We start from the raw sequence: 16,734 nt of genomic DNA, 5'->3' as shown, positions 1-16,734 counted from the left end.
TTGCTGCACATCACTGGTAGCATTACCTGTTTCTGCATGAAATGCTGTTTACAAAGCATGATTCAGCTGTGGACAAAGTACAGAGGACTATTAAGATTATCTAGTCTCCCTCCTGCTTGTATCTACACGGAACTACCAGAAGGTCTCTTAACATATGCTGCAGAAACCCATCCATAAAAATCCTGTGCAACGTTAGGAATCTCTAATGGGTGACAGAGAAGCAGGAATCTGAGACCAGTATTATCCAATTATCAATTTAATCTCTTCAATAGGAATCATTAGAGTCTTGACTCAGCTACAAAGACATATTATGGATAGGAGAATCAGGTGGTTGGTAGCGTGAGGGGAAAAGGATAAAAGAGGAGAGATAGTGTGAAAGACAGACATATTAAAACTAGAATAACTTTACATTCAATGAGACTCTATCTGCCTCATACTTGGCAGCTATTTATATATTTCCCTGTATTTCTTGAATTTATTAATGATTGAGAAATAAACAAAGGAAATATAGTATACAGTGTTGTGCAGACTCCATAGCCAAGTTAATCTCACTGCAGTACCACTAAAATAAAGACAACAAACCCTGAACCATGGCCAATCACAGACTGAACACCTGTCTCTCATTTATTCTGAGTTTACAACTGAAAACAAAGTCTTGACTTTTAAAGCTGAAAATTTTGTAACTCGTTCCAGTAGCTCATAACAATACTTTCCCATTCTAACCAACCCAACAGCAGCAGAGCTAAGAAAAATGAAAGCAACCTGAAAAGACCAATGTAATGAACCTCTTGCTCTTAGGTGTCTCCCCTTCAATGCCAGGGGAGAACATGAAAGCAACAAAACTGTTGTGCTGCTTTCATCTACCCCCAAACAAATAGTGATAAAACCAAAATATAACAGAAATATTTACTTTTGGCAGACCAATGCAGCTTTCTCATCCTGAAGTATCACAGTCCCACAAAGCATCTTTTCCTGATAGCAATACTCTCCCTCTGCCCCTCTGAGACTCCCAAATAAATCATTGTAATGAGATGTAGTCATTTCTCACTTTGGTAGGAGCCTGACTTTCCCCAGATGAATGCTGAAAGCTTTCCTGAGGAGAAGTGAGGAGGTTCAGGGTGGATCAGAGCCTGGATTTCTAGCTCTGCAGGAAAGTCTAACACTCTAAAGCAGAGTCAAACTTAAGCACTGAAAAGAAAAATATTCCAGGGGATGAACAATCAAAGGAAAAAAGTAAATAAACAAAAGTGCCCAGACCAAACCCAACCCCATCAGTGTGGTACTTCAGTACAAAGCCATGAGGCATCCCAGGCTGCTCAGAGATCTGGTAACCTGCTCTCAGGCTCTCTACCATACAAGTGGGTGATTGGCAGTACCAGCAGCCAGGGCCCTTGCAAGCCTCTCACATCTGCAGCAGTAAGCCTGGAAGCACTGGGAGCCCTGACGTGAGCTGGGTCTCCCAGGGCTGCCAAGCAAGCTGTTGGGGAGGTGGGTGAGCTGGCAGCAACTCTGCTGGGTTTCTGTCAGAAAATATGAGAAAAACTGCATGTTTCCAAAGAACATTTAGATTTCATCAAAGCAGTGTTTTCCGGCACAATAACTTTTCCAGTGTGAAATTTTTGTCTCTTCATTTGTTAGTGTCATCATGCTTGTTTTTTGGAGATTTACCATCCCTGCCCTGTAACTGACCAGCCTTGCCTTTTATTTGTCTTCAGCCTCATACTGATGTGAGGCACAGTCTGCACAAGGGACAGTGAGGATGCACCCAATCCTGCATGCTGTTCCAAAGGAAGGATGCTTCCTTCTCTTCCTCCTTGCCTTACAAGTCACCCTTCTCAAGCACCATATTTAAACCCTAAATTAACCTGTGCCTATCAGCACCCAACAAAAGGCCAATAGAGTAAAAAATTAACATGTCCACTTATTCCTAAAATAATTTCACAATTATTCATAAGTATTGCTCAACACATACTTAGTGCTCTAACAATGGTGTTCACTGCCACAGGATTGACCAGAGGGATGCTAACCATTCTCAGTCTTAGCAAAGGATACTAAAGAAAGAAAAAAATTGAAAAACTCAGACAAAACTATTAGTGTGGAGTTTGCCAGGAAGAGAAAAATATTGTTGTGTAGAAATTGCAGTTGTAGTAACATAAGGTAATATATTTCCTGAAATAAAGAACATTCATATAAGAAGTGATAGCTCTCCATTACTCTCATATTGACTTACATAAAGACATCATTCATCTGTAGCATTCTATGCTACAGGATATTATTGTGGCAAATATTGATTTCTAAAGGATTATTTCTATGCAGATAATTATTAGAATAAAATTACAAGGGATACCAGTATTCATGTTTATGACAAACTGACTGCCTGCTGAGGAAGTGAATACAATTCAATTTTTAACAGGCAAAAAACCCAACCACCAGCTTCTCAGGTTGGGAAGTAGGACATTCTGATTGCTGTAACTCTGGCTCTGACACTGACTACTTCCACAGCCTTGAACAGGGCACTTTAATTCTCTCTGTTAAACATTTTATTAACTACCAATTGATTACTATCAGTTATTAAATTCCTATTTGGCACTTTGAGTGATTGATTCTGTTAATGTTTTTAAAGTGCTCTGCTAATGAAACCCAAACACATAAAAATCTACTGTGTTATAACAATATTAGAGGTTTTATTTTCTTCAAAAGTGCTGAACACTATTGTGACACTGAAATCACTTTTTTTGTTGGGTTGTTGTTTTTTTTTTAGAAGGGTAACACAATGGTAATCTATAATGCAGTTTTCAGGTTTCCTGTTTCCCCAGCTTTTGCAAAGAGATAGCTACTTCTATAGGAACTCTTGTGATAAGAATACAATAAATATTTGGCTCCCAAAATTAATGCTCTGACAGAATCTGATACAGATGTAGTTATATCACAAAGACGTTGCTTCAGAAAAAAAAAATTGTTTGGAAGTACACACAAACTTTACAGCACAGGCACATTTTTGCCCAGTGAAGCTTTTGGTAGAGTATCCAAACATCATCACCTTGCAAACCTAGTATTTTTTCTCTGTTTTCTATTTAACAATAGGATCCTCTCCAAAACTGCCACCCTTTGAAGGAGTCTCAGCAATGAGCACAAGAAGAAATCAAAAGCACAGGTACTCAGGTAAAAAACTGTTTGCAATTTGTTTTTATTCAGAGCTCCCTCACTGATTTGTTCACAGTTTTTCCTCAGTATTGTATTACTTTTCTGGACTGTTTCATCACGGAACAAATGTTGAGTTTATCTCTCGGGCAAGATCATCCAGTTATAGATGATCTAGTTATTGAATGTCCTTGACGAAGAACAATCTTGTTAATAGTTTTCCTTCTCAAAGACAAGTAACTTGAAATCCGTCTTGTATCTGGATCTCAGCTACACATAATTGTCCTCATCTGGAGCACCCCTTCCTTAGACTGATGATGCTTGTTCTGTTTTGGAGTCAAATGTCTCACAAAAGACTTACTCAGCTAGTGAAATTTATTTCCCATAAAAACAGTTATAAAGAAGTTCTATCTGAATGACTATCATCTTTCTTTCTAATAAACCTTAAAGTTGCCATTTTTGCAGTTTTCCTTGAACACTGTCATCTATTACATTTTGACTGAAGTAGAAACATAGGTAAAAAACATCCTATGGATCCACATATGCAGGGAAAATGATGCAAATATATCTCCTCTGAGTCATCATCTGACCTGGGAGACTTGTGCACATAGTTCAAGGTTTGTGAAAACTCTGGTGAACACTACGTGTTTCTAAACATAAAGAGGAAAAATACTCCGTACTTTGCCCAAGAACCCCAGGATATATGAAGGCAGTTCTGGACGTTGGGAAGTTGATGATGTCTCCACACTTACACGTGTACTATCTTGATATGATTCTGGAATTGTTCCCCAGCATTTTTAGAGGGATTAAAACACAAATTCCCAGCATGACCATAAGCACATAAGTTGGGCACTTGGTCCAAGGAGCCTTTGTCAAGAACTTTCACTGTGTTCTTTTGTAGGGTATATCTTATGAAGATATAATGGATGATCTTGTTATTAATCAGAAGTTAGATTAGATAGAGGTCATATTTTGAACTAATAACAATCTTATTTCATTGTTATAGGGTTGGGACATATTTTCAACAAAAACTCTAAGCGGTATTATTTGTAACGTGTGGTTATGCATTCTACATTTAGAATTGTGGCTTTATAAAGTTTTGGGAAGCTCTAATGTTTGGCTTCAATGAGTCTTGTGAACAGTTCACCTCCTGTCTTATATAGTGCATCATGAGTGGGGAAAAGAGGTAGGAGATGTGATCTGAAGACAAGACATCTTTGCATTTGAGAATGTGACTTACAGTCATTGTCACAATGTCAAGAGGAGGTCCTGGCACACAGCAGAGATAACAAAAAAAATCCTCTGTATAAAAAGAGTATCAGATGCTGCACAATGCATGAAGCTCTGCAGAGAGACAGATGGAGGTCAAATGCAATAGCCGAATAGAGGAAATAATAAGAAAAAGTTATAATAAAAAGTTGCAAGCTACTAACACTGCTGAATGGTTTGCAGTTCAGCTTTCTGGGATTACAGGCACACTGGTATATGAAACTCAGTTTAGAAAGAAGAGAAATTCCAGCTTAAAAAAAAATTTCTGAATAAAAGAGAGGGTGTCAACAAATAAGCTGTTGGCTCTTCAATCTAAAATAAAATTAGATCTATAGAAAAAGGTTCGTTTCCTTCCCAACTATACCCATGACCTTGAACGTAGGGATGTCAAATACCTTAGATGTTATGTTAATTTTATGTATGACTGTACATTCTCATAAGCATACAATATTAAGACAATAGGTATAAATATAACCCAGCTATAAATACTTCCCCTTCTAATGAGATTACTACTATGTTTTACTCCAAGATGAGTTCTGAAAGAGATGTTCTTTTACAAAACAATGATTAAGATACTGTTCTATATAAGTAGCTGGATTGCGGTAAATAAACCTTTTTCTGAGTCAGTATCTATTACATTTTGGGTGTGATTTACAAATGTAGCACTTTACCTTTCAAAATGCTTCTCAGTAATGGTTAACTAAATCATGCTACTTGCTATTGCTACTGCTGTCATGATGTCATAATGATGATGTCATCAATATATCATACCACAGCCAAATGATTGACTGATATGAAGTCAGACACTAATGTTCAGTGTGTTACTGCTACAGGCCTTCAGGTATGCTGTCTCTGTGATAAACATCTTTCATGTCTCCATGAAATGTAAGTATAAAATATAACTATTCCCACTCTAACTACTGTGGTAACATCTAATACTATAATTAGAATAAATGATGAGCATTTTAGAATACAGTTCAATAAACAATTTAAACCAAACTGAGACCTCATCAAAAGAAGAAACTTTACCTTTGGCCCTGTTTCTGGCTGAACTATCACCCTTTCATAACCCATTCCCTTTGCTGGTACATGGGTTTCTGTTATGCCCACTTGCTGAACTAGGTCAGTGAATTATTCTATGTGAAAGCAAGACAAAAAATGAATAACAGTTCCACCATCTGCTGCTGCTGTTGTTGCTGTTATTATTATTATTACTATTAAATATGCTATTATAATATTATACCCCTAATAAAATTTAGCAACAGCAAATGCCACCAAGTTAATTCATGTATTTCCACCATCCAGTTCACTATAAGACTGTAAAATATTTGTGAAAGAGCCAACACAGTACAGAGGTGGAAATCAGGAGCAACGGGAGGACAGAATTGCTTTTTTTTGGCTGGTTGTAAGTGACAACTTACAGTGGCTCAGAAGTTTCATCAAACTGTAGTCTCCACATCTCATGACTATTTTTTCAGAAATGAATTCTGACCACATAGTTCAGTAACTAATTTCAGCAGAAATAAAAAACTGTGTGTATGTCTGGCTAACAGAATTTTGATATCACCATTCAGTAATTATCAAGTAATTATTTTATTCTCATTCTGGGAACTGTAAATAAGGAATTTATTGACAGATTCTGTTTTTCATTTGGCAAGAAAATACAGAGAGGAATATATGCAGGTGTTCATGAAATTATGAGTGTTAAGATGAAACAGAAGTATAATTCAAGATCACTTAATATAGCTTTGCCAAATTGAGTCAGTTTGGACCTGGCTCCCTGCCAAGTCCCCGAAAATCCACACTGAAAGCCCCCTCCCCTTATAGGAAGAAAAGGGAAGAGGGGGAAAAGGAACCAAAAGACCCAAAATAAACTGAACTAAAGCAGTATATATTTAAACTTATATACATTTGCAAGAAACCTATTTACATATAAGAAAAAAGAAAACCCCAACACCCCAAAACCAAAACAGAAAACCTGATATACACAGATATACACAGCATACAGAGAGGTAGCAAACGAAAGAATCTTAATACTTTCCTTAAGAAAGCAGAACCGTGCCACCACCGCCGCCTCCCAAGGCCTACACTTTGACACCAGCAGCTCAGCGGGGCTACCTTTTCTCCCCAACCCCAACGGAAGAGGTCTGACCTCTCACTTCCTTCCCCTTCTATTAATACGTAAAGAAATAGAATGGAATACTGGACACTTCCCTAGTTTTGACCTGATTGCCAGTAAGGCCTATATCAAACCATTACACAAATAAATTCAACAAACAAATATAATTTAATATTGCCACTAAAATGTACTGGAAAGCCAAGTTATTTTTCTTTTCTGAGAGCCTATTATTTGCCCTTTTAAAGATTTTAAGTGAGTGAGCAAACCACTGTGAGTTGCTGAATTTTGATTATATCTGCTAATAAAAATCTTCATGACATAATCTTTGTGATTAGATTAAATATTTTTTATAATATCCTTCTGTTCACATTTGATAATTCAATTTCTAATTTCTAATTTTGATCTGAACTAGGACTAGTAGATAGAAAACTTTTTCTATTTGGCAATACAAAAAGTAATATAACCAAGCATTTTCAATTAGTTGCTCTTTTTAAATTTTTTTAAATTTTTTTTTGGTAACTTTAGGCAGGTGTTAAGGCTATCTGAACTCTCTCTAGGTCAATGTGCACACTAGCTACTGTTATAAAAGGTATTTTATAAATGACATCTTACTCTAAAAAACCCTGTGATCTCAGTAGCCTGATGATTATAAAATACTTATCAGGACTTTTAATTGCAGAAGCAAGAGAGAGCATGTTAACAGTGCCTCTTGTGCCATAATCAATACACTAATTAAACAAATCTGGAATATTTAATATGACTACATGGCCACCAGCTATATAACTTTACTTTCAGATTCCAATCACAAGACTGACAGCTAGAAAAAAAAATTGCTTTATTTACAAAATACCTACTTGAGAAAGAGATCACTGAGACACAAGAAACTTGAAATGTCAGGATACCTTTACAGTCACTTTCGTATATATATTTTTATTATACAAAAGAATAATTTTTGCCTTATTACATCCAGATCATATTAATCACCTGAACCAGTTCCATTATGTCTTCCCTTCTGTATTTCAAACAACTTAGCAATACAGAACAGATTTATGAATCTTGAGATGAGTACAGTAAAAAGGGAGGGAAAAAAGCAAACAACCTAAAATGGAAAGATCTCAGTGTATTCGTATACAAACAAAATTAGAATTTGCTGTTCTGAAAAAGAAATGCTTGATAAACACCATGATTTAAGAACATATCATTGTACTCAGTGTAGGAGGTGAAGACAAGAGACAATTTATTCTGCAGTTGGTTTAGAAATAAACACAACCATGGAAGATAAGGAGTGAAAGAGGGATAAATCCTTCTGTAGCAAACTTGATGGACAGACAGGCTGCCATTAACAATGCTGTTGCTTTTGTAAGTACAGAGTGATGTGGAGATACCCTTGCATTTATACTGTAGACATGGTCCTTAAAGATTTTACACCTCCAATTCCTTAGAATTATCAGCTATCTCCAGCCTGTCACTCATCCTGGCAATCTTAGATTTCTAGCTTGCAGGCTGGGCAGATTATTGACAAAGCAATCCAGGGTGATATAATATACCCTGACAAACAACAGTGAGGGGGATTGTGTTTACCACTTTCACCGCACCAATTCACCTAAATTAAATCTTAACACCAAGAGTAAACTTTCTCTTGATAAGCATTCACTCCCCTTGCACTATTGTTTTGTGGTGCTACACTCACTCTAAGAAGAGTAGAAATGCATCTTGATCCATCTAATTTAACCTGCTTTCCCCTAATACAAGTGAAAAGGTTTCTCATACAACACCAGGATAGCCAGCAGTTAGCAAAAAATGCTGGCACATATTGAAATCAAAGCTTCAGCTTAAATGATAAAAATAGCCAGGAATATTTCAAATTTAGGTTTGTTTCTCTGTTCTCACCCTATCTACATTTACTGTGACTGTAGCACACACAGTATGAAGATCACATACTGCTGAGAGATATAAGCACTGATGTAAACATGCAAAATAAAATTGCCTCTGAGAAGACTGTTCCCCCCTCCCCCATGATTTTGCACAAAGGCATGTTTTAATTTTCAGGTTATGCAGTCAGTGGATAGAAAAAAAGAAGGGTTTAAGCTACTGACAGACCCTTAGTAGTAGGGATGACTCTATATACTTCTGAACTACTAAACTGATTGCTTTGACCAGTTTCATAAAAAGGATTATTTTATGCATTCAGGATGACAAAATCACTGATTTAACACCCAGTGCTTCAGCTGTAACTCATGCAAAGATGTGGAAGAAAACATCACATTTGCTTACTTATCAATATTGATTAATCTCTTCTGTGTCAATTTTATCAGACACAGCAATGCTAATCCAGAAAAGATTTATGTGCCAGGAGTTCAGTCATTTGCATGAGATGAAGTTAATTGTAAAACAGAAGTTAAAATCCAAATCCCAACAGTCTTCAATGGAAGAAAGTGTTAGACAGTGGATTGCTATTTCTTCTGAATACTGAAAATATGCCCCTAATCTTATATAGAGGTAGAAGTTCCTTGACTTTGGAAGTACTCTGACCAAACTTAGATTCAGGTTCATCTTTACCTCAGAATTTGCAAATTCAGGACAACCAGCTGAATCACACACCTTTTCAGATGTTTTAACCCTGTTAATTGGGAATTGTGCCAAAAAAAGAGGGAATGCCTGATAACTAAATATACATTCAATTTGTGTGGTATGGAAAATGCTTTAATAGATCTCCAGCACTTAGTTTTAATAGGATATATGTGTTAAACATTATAGCAGCTGTGCACATGGGACCTAGGCAATTTCATCTTCAATCAGCTGTTCATTAGATGGCCAAGAATCAGATTTCTGACCCTTCTCTTTTACAGAACTCCATTAGATAGCTTATGTGCTTTTACACTTATTCAAAACTTTATCATGAAGTTCCTCTTCTGAAGAACAAGTATATTTAGTAAAACAGCAGCAAAATTGCTCAAAAATATTATTTTTTTAGGAAGAAACACAGAGAAAAAGCATGAAAATTGATTTTCTTCAGTCTTCTGATAATTAAGACTCTTCTGCCTAATGCAGGAAGAAAAAGAAATATGTCATCTGAAGAATAACTCCCCAGGTACAAACCTTAGCTAGGTGCAGGATGAGAGATTGGAAGGTATCTCATTACTTTGTATCTTCTGACATATAAGAACAAGCTATTCCACTCATGGACTATATTTGCAGGAAAAATGGAATGAACTTAAGTAAAGACCTCACCTGTGGAGTCTCACAAATCAGCCAGGAGGCTTTGAAAACTCTCTCCAGAATTATTGGTCACACTTCATAATATGAATTAAATAGTCAGAAAACATAGGATTCATGAACAAGTCATAGTGTGCCATGGTTGCTAAAGAATTACCATTTGATGAATCCTTTATAATCTGATGTTAGTTGTAGCAGTCCTGCGCATTTGTCACAAAAAAAATTACATGGCTTTAAAATGTAATTTCAATATATAATATTGAATATATAAGACATGCATAGTTTGGAAATGGATAATTTCTACATTTTGTTCTATGAAGTAAAGGTAAAGGAGCATTAATGTGATATCACAGCAGTAGGAGCAAAAAGTAGTATCCTGTGCTACACTAAAATATGAATTTTAAAAAATACTTAATGATATCCCTATTATGGAAAGCTGGAACAGATTTAAGACTAAAAGTTCTGCCACCTCAAGAGCAGCATCTACAATAGGCTTTTACCTCTGAAGAGGCTGCAGATACAAAGGGCAAATATTCTAAGATGATGGAAAATCCTGAAAATTACACCAAAGGAAATATAACCTTGACCATAGTATGGATGCTAAAAGAAAGCAAAACTGCCTGAATTATAATAATGATAATTTATTACTTTTAATTATTTATAAAGAGTCCCCAAAAATCTTTCTATTAAGATTCCTCGGTATAAATCTCTCTGATATACTGTCATGCTACTTCATCTCTGCTGCCAACTGTGCTGGAACACATAAAGCCCCTCGTTAGTTCACGCCTACGCTTACAAGGATTGCTTTAACAAAGGGATCTACTGTGTGCTAATGACTCTTAGAATTAAGATATGACTGTGGCAAAACAAAAAATACCTTTGTCTTATTAAAATGATTTGGTAACACAGTGCAGAGCTGCTTTGTATTTGCTTTTCTCCACACACATTACACACACATTTAGTTCAGGCAGAAAATAGGGAATGCACTATGGAGAAGCACATAATGAAGTCAGATGGAAAATCTTGTATTGTTTCACATATGAATTCAATTCACCCTTTCCTGCATGTGAGACAATATATACAGAATAAAACACTGTTTTTACTTCACTGGCAATGAAGATGCTTTCTCTTCTGCTGGTGCTTTTAATCTTCATCTGAAATATTATATATAGGCTTACTGGAGATGGCAATGAAATCAGTTTTTATTTACCCCTTTAACTTTACCTTTTCATCTGATGCTCACTGAGCACCTCTGCTCAAAATCCTTTTGCTAATTTTGTCAGGTAATTCACATCTAGCAAAGTGTAAAAAAAAATGTTAGATGTAAGGTTGTCACCTTTTCTATTACTGCTCAAAACTCCTGGAGGGGGGGGGGTCTGCAGATTTTACAAGAAAAAGGGCGGGGGAAGGGTTCTAAAATTCTGGAAGAGAATACTGGTCTTGTAGTTAAAAACCAGGAGAACTGGAGTTCACCTGTCACAAGCAGGTACTTTGGTTCAAAACTATTCCCTAGAGCCATGCTTTGCTATTGAGCATAAGTCAGAACAATGTGTCAAGACTTGGAGCACAGCTCTTCAATGTCTAACAAAACTATTAGAGAAAGAGCTAAAAAAAATTTGGTTGTCAGCATAATTTGAGTTTAAAATGATTTTAAAGGAATGTTTAATTCCTAATTAGCCTATTCAGTGCATTATAACGTACATTTATATCCAGCAGTGAAGGAACCCAGGGTAATCTTTTTACGTAGCATACCTTATATGCTATGTAACTGCCCATAGAAAACAACAAGGATTGATAGATTAGCTATGACCTTTAACATATATAGGTCACATTAGAGAAAGTGCTACATAAAAAAATTATATTTAAAAAAAAATTGAGCTGCACTTCACCAAAAGGGACCCTTTCTCTAAATCTAACCCTGATAAAATACGTTTTTCCTCTGCCTGTGAGGGGAAAAAAATCAAGGTGCTAAGCTTACAAACCTCATTTTGGTTCTTTTACAGTGTTTGTTTTAGTATTTTCTAGGTGACTTATCTTGTTGAATACATATGTTTTGTTTTGTAACTGGTTTGTTATGGTCCAAGTAACTATGCTACATGCCAATGTCATACAGAAGGAATGGCATTCTGGTCCATGGTCCACGGTCCACTCTGGCACTCAAATCACATCATCTTTCTCCTCTCTCCATGGTGGCAACATTGCCCACAATTCCTAAGGAAAAGCATCACAGTGTTCAATAGTGAAAATAAGAAGATGAATACTGTAAGTTACAGCATGAGTGTTAATTACCACAACATCCCTAATATTTGTTAATTGTTTATATGCTTCTGCTGCAGGAAGCTATAAGAGCAAAGGAAAGTATATATCAAGTCCTATCATCTCAGAACTGGGAAATGCTATTCAGGTCAAGGGCTGAATGTCACTGCCCATGATTTTCGCAGCAGTGTTGCCCTGACTCTGAGCTTCTACCAATTATAGGCATTTTAAGGACCTCTCTGAACTTTTCCAACTAGACGCTTTGCAAGGAGACTTAACTGTGAGAGAGAGTCTGAACCAGTTTAAATTGAGACAGTGGCAGTGAATTTAAGTAGAGGTGAGTACAAATGAAATGCTTTGTAAGTGCTGGTTCTGACAATTCTGGGTACTGTCAAATTTTACAGGGTATTGGCATTCACATCCAAGATATAAGCAAGAATTGGCACTGCTGTAGGATATTTTTAATAGCACAATTGACTTTTAACTTAAACTAAAATAAAATCTCTGACTTCATATAAAATATACTACTGTCATAGAAAACAAATATGCAGATAAAAAAATGAACCACACTAATTTTCAGACCCTATAACATTTATTTTGAGAGAGAGACTAATTCTTGAAAGAAAAGAGATTTGCCTATCACCCTATCAAAAGCAAAATGTGTGTTAGTGTATTTAAAAACAAGCTGCAAATATTCTAATTGTAAGATTGGATGCAAGGGGAGAATGAGATAATTTATCAAAAAATATTATCCTCTACATTGTAATTTTTATATGAAAGATTAGGTAACAGTAAATAAACCAAGGATTTAAAAGCAGCTTTGTTCTAAAGAATAGTGGAAAGGTAGGAAAAGGCAGGGTGCATAGGAAAAGAGCCAGCAATCATATCATCCGCCAATCACAATGATGTTACTTGATGAATCCATAAATTTGCAAGTGAAAATTGTACAGCTTTTTCTTGAATTTCACAGCTGTGCATTTGCAGCTTAAAAATATGTAACTTTTTTTTTTTTTAAACTGTGCACAAGTGTTTGTGGTTGTCAGCTACATGTTCAGTTACTGCAGGGAAAAAAATCAGAGTGGCAAAGCCCACGTCAAGAGAGTCTCATCTGGTTGCTGAGGTGAAGATCACAGCCCAGCTGATTAAGTTGTCTGTTAAACGATGGAGCAATAGTATTTTGACTATTAAATGATGTAAACTGATCAAAGCAGTTCAAGACAAACCTTTATGGCACAGACTAACATGCCTTTCTCAATGAGCAGAGAAGTTTTGCACTCACAAAATGTGAACTCCTCTGCATCATAACAGAATTGACTCTTTGCTTAACTGAAAAAATGAAAAGTCCTTAAGGATTTATTCTGAAACACAACTATCCTTTCTCTATAATAAAAATAAAAACAAAACTAAAGACCACACCCCCAAAACAAACAAACAAAAAAGCAACAAAACAAAAAACACCAAAACAAACATCCCCCCAAAACAAAACTAAACAAAAAATCCCAGAAATAGAGACCTCATCAATTCAGAAAGAGATAAAAAACTGATACAACATCCTCAATAGAGGATGAGGATGCTTTTATATCTCTTTGAACAAAAATAAAACTGTTTCTTAGATATCTGCAAAATTTTTCTTTACATTTCTTTGCTCTGAACCATTAACAAAAATAAACACAAGAGCATGGGACAGCAGTTTTTGCAAGACTGGTATTTACAGAAAAAATTTGCTTTTCTCCCTTCAAACTGTTATCTTTTATTCTTTGTTTGTAAATATGTTCGAGTTCCAATTTCTGAAAGTGTAAGTGGCTTATGAAGATAGAGAGTATTCAGGACTTTATGTGATATTTTTAGAGCTTTGAAGTACACAGACAAAATGCTGCAGAATATGTTTATGTATATACAGAGTGGTCTTAAAAATTCACATGTATTAAAGAAAATGCATCACATACTCAATTACTGTATTAAGTATTGTAAGGTTAAATAATTCAACTGAAGTCTGAGATCTAACAAATCTTGTTTGGTGCAAGAAGAGAAGAAGATAGTAGAAATAAATGGATTTAATCTAGTCTTGTGTTTCCTTGATCAGCCATATCAGTAGGTGTGTGTCTGAGTTTAGGTTACCTCTGGTATGTATCTGTGCACTTGGAAGTGTGTTTGGAGCTGTGGAAATATTTACCAACAGATAAAACCACCAGAAAGAAAAAATATTAATATGTTGCAACAGGCATATCTTGGTCTAATATCTTGGTCAGGCATATACCAGATACATACACATTCATATTGTAACTTTACCTGCACACATTAAGACTCATAGGCCAGATGAAACTCCTTCAGTCCAAGGATGATTAAAAGCTGTTTTTGAGCTGATCACTCAAAAAATACTGTACCTACTAAATTACTATTTAGTTGTTTTTATAAGTATGTTTTCAGCACCATCTTCAAGACACCAACAAAAAGCACATATTTCTTTCCTCCACATAGGCTGTAATAAAACCAAAATGATCGAATCTACTAAAATTTACTAAATCTACTAAAATTTGGATAAAACAGAAATACAATAAAGACATGTTCAAAGACATCTATAGTTCATTTTCTAACACAACAAGGCCAGAGATTTCATTTGGTGTTTATTCACATTCAACATTACATGTCTCCCAGCATATCTGTCATGCCTATGGGCTGACCTTCCGATCTGAACAACCAAAAGGAACTTGGGATCTCGATGTAAAGTTTACAGCTACCAGCACGGACGCAAGGCCTTTCTCCTCACAAATGAGTTAGACACAATCATTAAGGACATATAGAAGGAAGGTGTCTAAGATTAAGTATTTCCATAATAGGTCTGAATAATTTTTGAAATGAGGTCCTAACTGCCATCCCCATTCAGCTAAAATCTCAAAGTGTCAAAGGTATCTCTGTGGGAAGAGCTCATAATTCTGGAATGTTACACCATTAACTAGAAGCTCAAACAAACTGCAAACTGGAAACTTGTATGAAAAACAATGAAAGGTACCAAGGTCTAGTAGATGTTAACAGAATACCAACTGGCCAACTGGGTCATAGTGAAATGGATTGGAAGTAGAAAGGTGTTTAAAATAATAGAAGATAAAGTTGAGTATCTTTCTAATTGGTACAAAGCTAAAGAAAAAATTTATGAGACTATCACTAGTGTTTAATCACAGTGGCAAATTTTACTCACTTTGTTAATCAGTCTCATATTTGACCAAATTTATAGCCTGTCCCAAGTAGTTAATTGATGCTTCCTATTTTAATTTTTTAAAAAAGGGGCCTGCTTCATATCATAACAATTCCCTGCTTCATTCCTAGCTGCTGTAATACAGGTTCAAAAAGATACAAAGCCATTTTTCATAGGTTTATGGCTTATCTGGCACAAGACTACATTTCGTACTGAAATGCAAAATGGGTCACGGTGTTTTGTTTATCTATATTTTTCCTTTGATATAAAAATTAAATCTCTACATGAGGAGCCCTTCCCACAATATATCCTGGAACTGATCTGCATCAAACTCAGGATGTTTGCTACAGAAATCTGAGCTTAATAGTGTAGGAACATTTTCTGTACTTGAATTCCATTCTTGACAATAACAGGCAATCTCTCACTATTCAAAGGCAGTTCTGTACTTTCTCAGTCTGACAACTGTTGTCCTTGTTGGGGCAGTACTCTCAAGATAAATTATGAATGCAACGTGAAAGCTGTAAAATTTGTTGTATCTTCTATTATCTCCATGTTAAAGGCCACAAAAGCTCTTCAGTGAAGTCAGCCATTAAGAAATGACAGGTATTGCTATCAGCCTTTTTTATAGCCTATTACCTGCAATGACAGCAGCTGCTACACTACCACTGTACAGCCTATCACATTATTTGCAGCTAAAGCCAGCTACTGTATCATTTTGGCTCATTTTCTTGACAGTGCCATCATAAATCCATGCAGCTGCAGGGTAACTGTCGGCTGCCTCGATTATCTTCATAGCCTGAATGAATCTTGAAATGTGTGTAACAGGCAATGACTGTTACGGATCAGGCACAAGGGCCATTCTCTATCCATTCTGTCACATCTGTGAAGCAATGCCTACCACAAAGAGAGTTCCTAAACTACTGTCATATAATCAAGTAAAGTACGTGAACTTTGAGAAATTTCATAGTTCTGTGCTGAAGCTTGCGTGGCCTCAAGTCACTTCCCCAAAGAGTGGTTTTAAAAACCTTGTCTTTAGATGTCCTAGTGGAAGACTTTCAGAGTGGTATTATTATTATTATTATTACTATTATAATTATGAGTTTATGTATTTATTTTAAACAGATGTCTCTGACTGATACACAGACAAACCTGAACATCCCTGCCAAATAAAAACAGATCAGCTTTAATTTGCATCCTTGGAAGGATTGAAGGAGGTGAGTGAAAAGGCTTCTCAGCAACAGCGGTCTGAAAGAATTTAATATACACATCTTAATTATTTTTAATAGTATATTTGCTGTATTTCTACTAGTTTGTGAGTACTTCCACTGTGCTTAACACTCCAGGCTGAAGAATAAGGGTACTGAGCTGCAGTTCTGGGGGACATGGGGGTAAGGTGGGGAGGGGTAAGATGGGCAGTGCAAGGTGAAGCTGGGTGAGGTCAGGGGCATTGATAAGGCACCAAATAATGCTGAGAGATCCTGGGTTTGGATTACATGTAAAAGTGAATTTTATGGTGTCCCTGTTATCCTTGTACATCTCT

The sequence above is a fragment of the Lepidothrix coronata genome, unplaced genomic scaffold (assembly GCF_001604755.1).
Source record: "Lepidothrix coronata isolate B3197 unplaced genomic scaffold, Lepidothrix_coronata-1.0 Scaffold37, whole genome shotgun sequence".
NCBI classification, from domain to species: domain Eukaryota; kingdom Metazoa; phylum Chordata; class Aves; order Passeriformes; family Pipridae; genus Lepidothrix; species Lepidothrix coronata.
The sequence above is the reverse complement of the archived record's forward strand: the minus strand, read 5'-3'. Positions refer to the sequence as shown.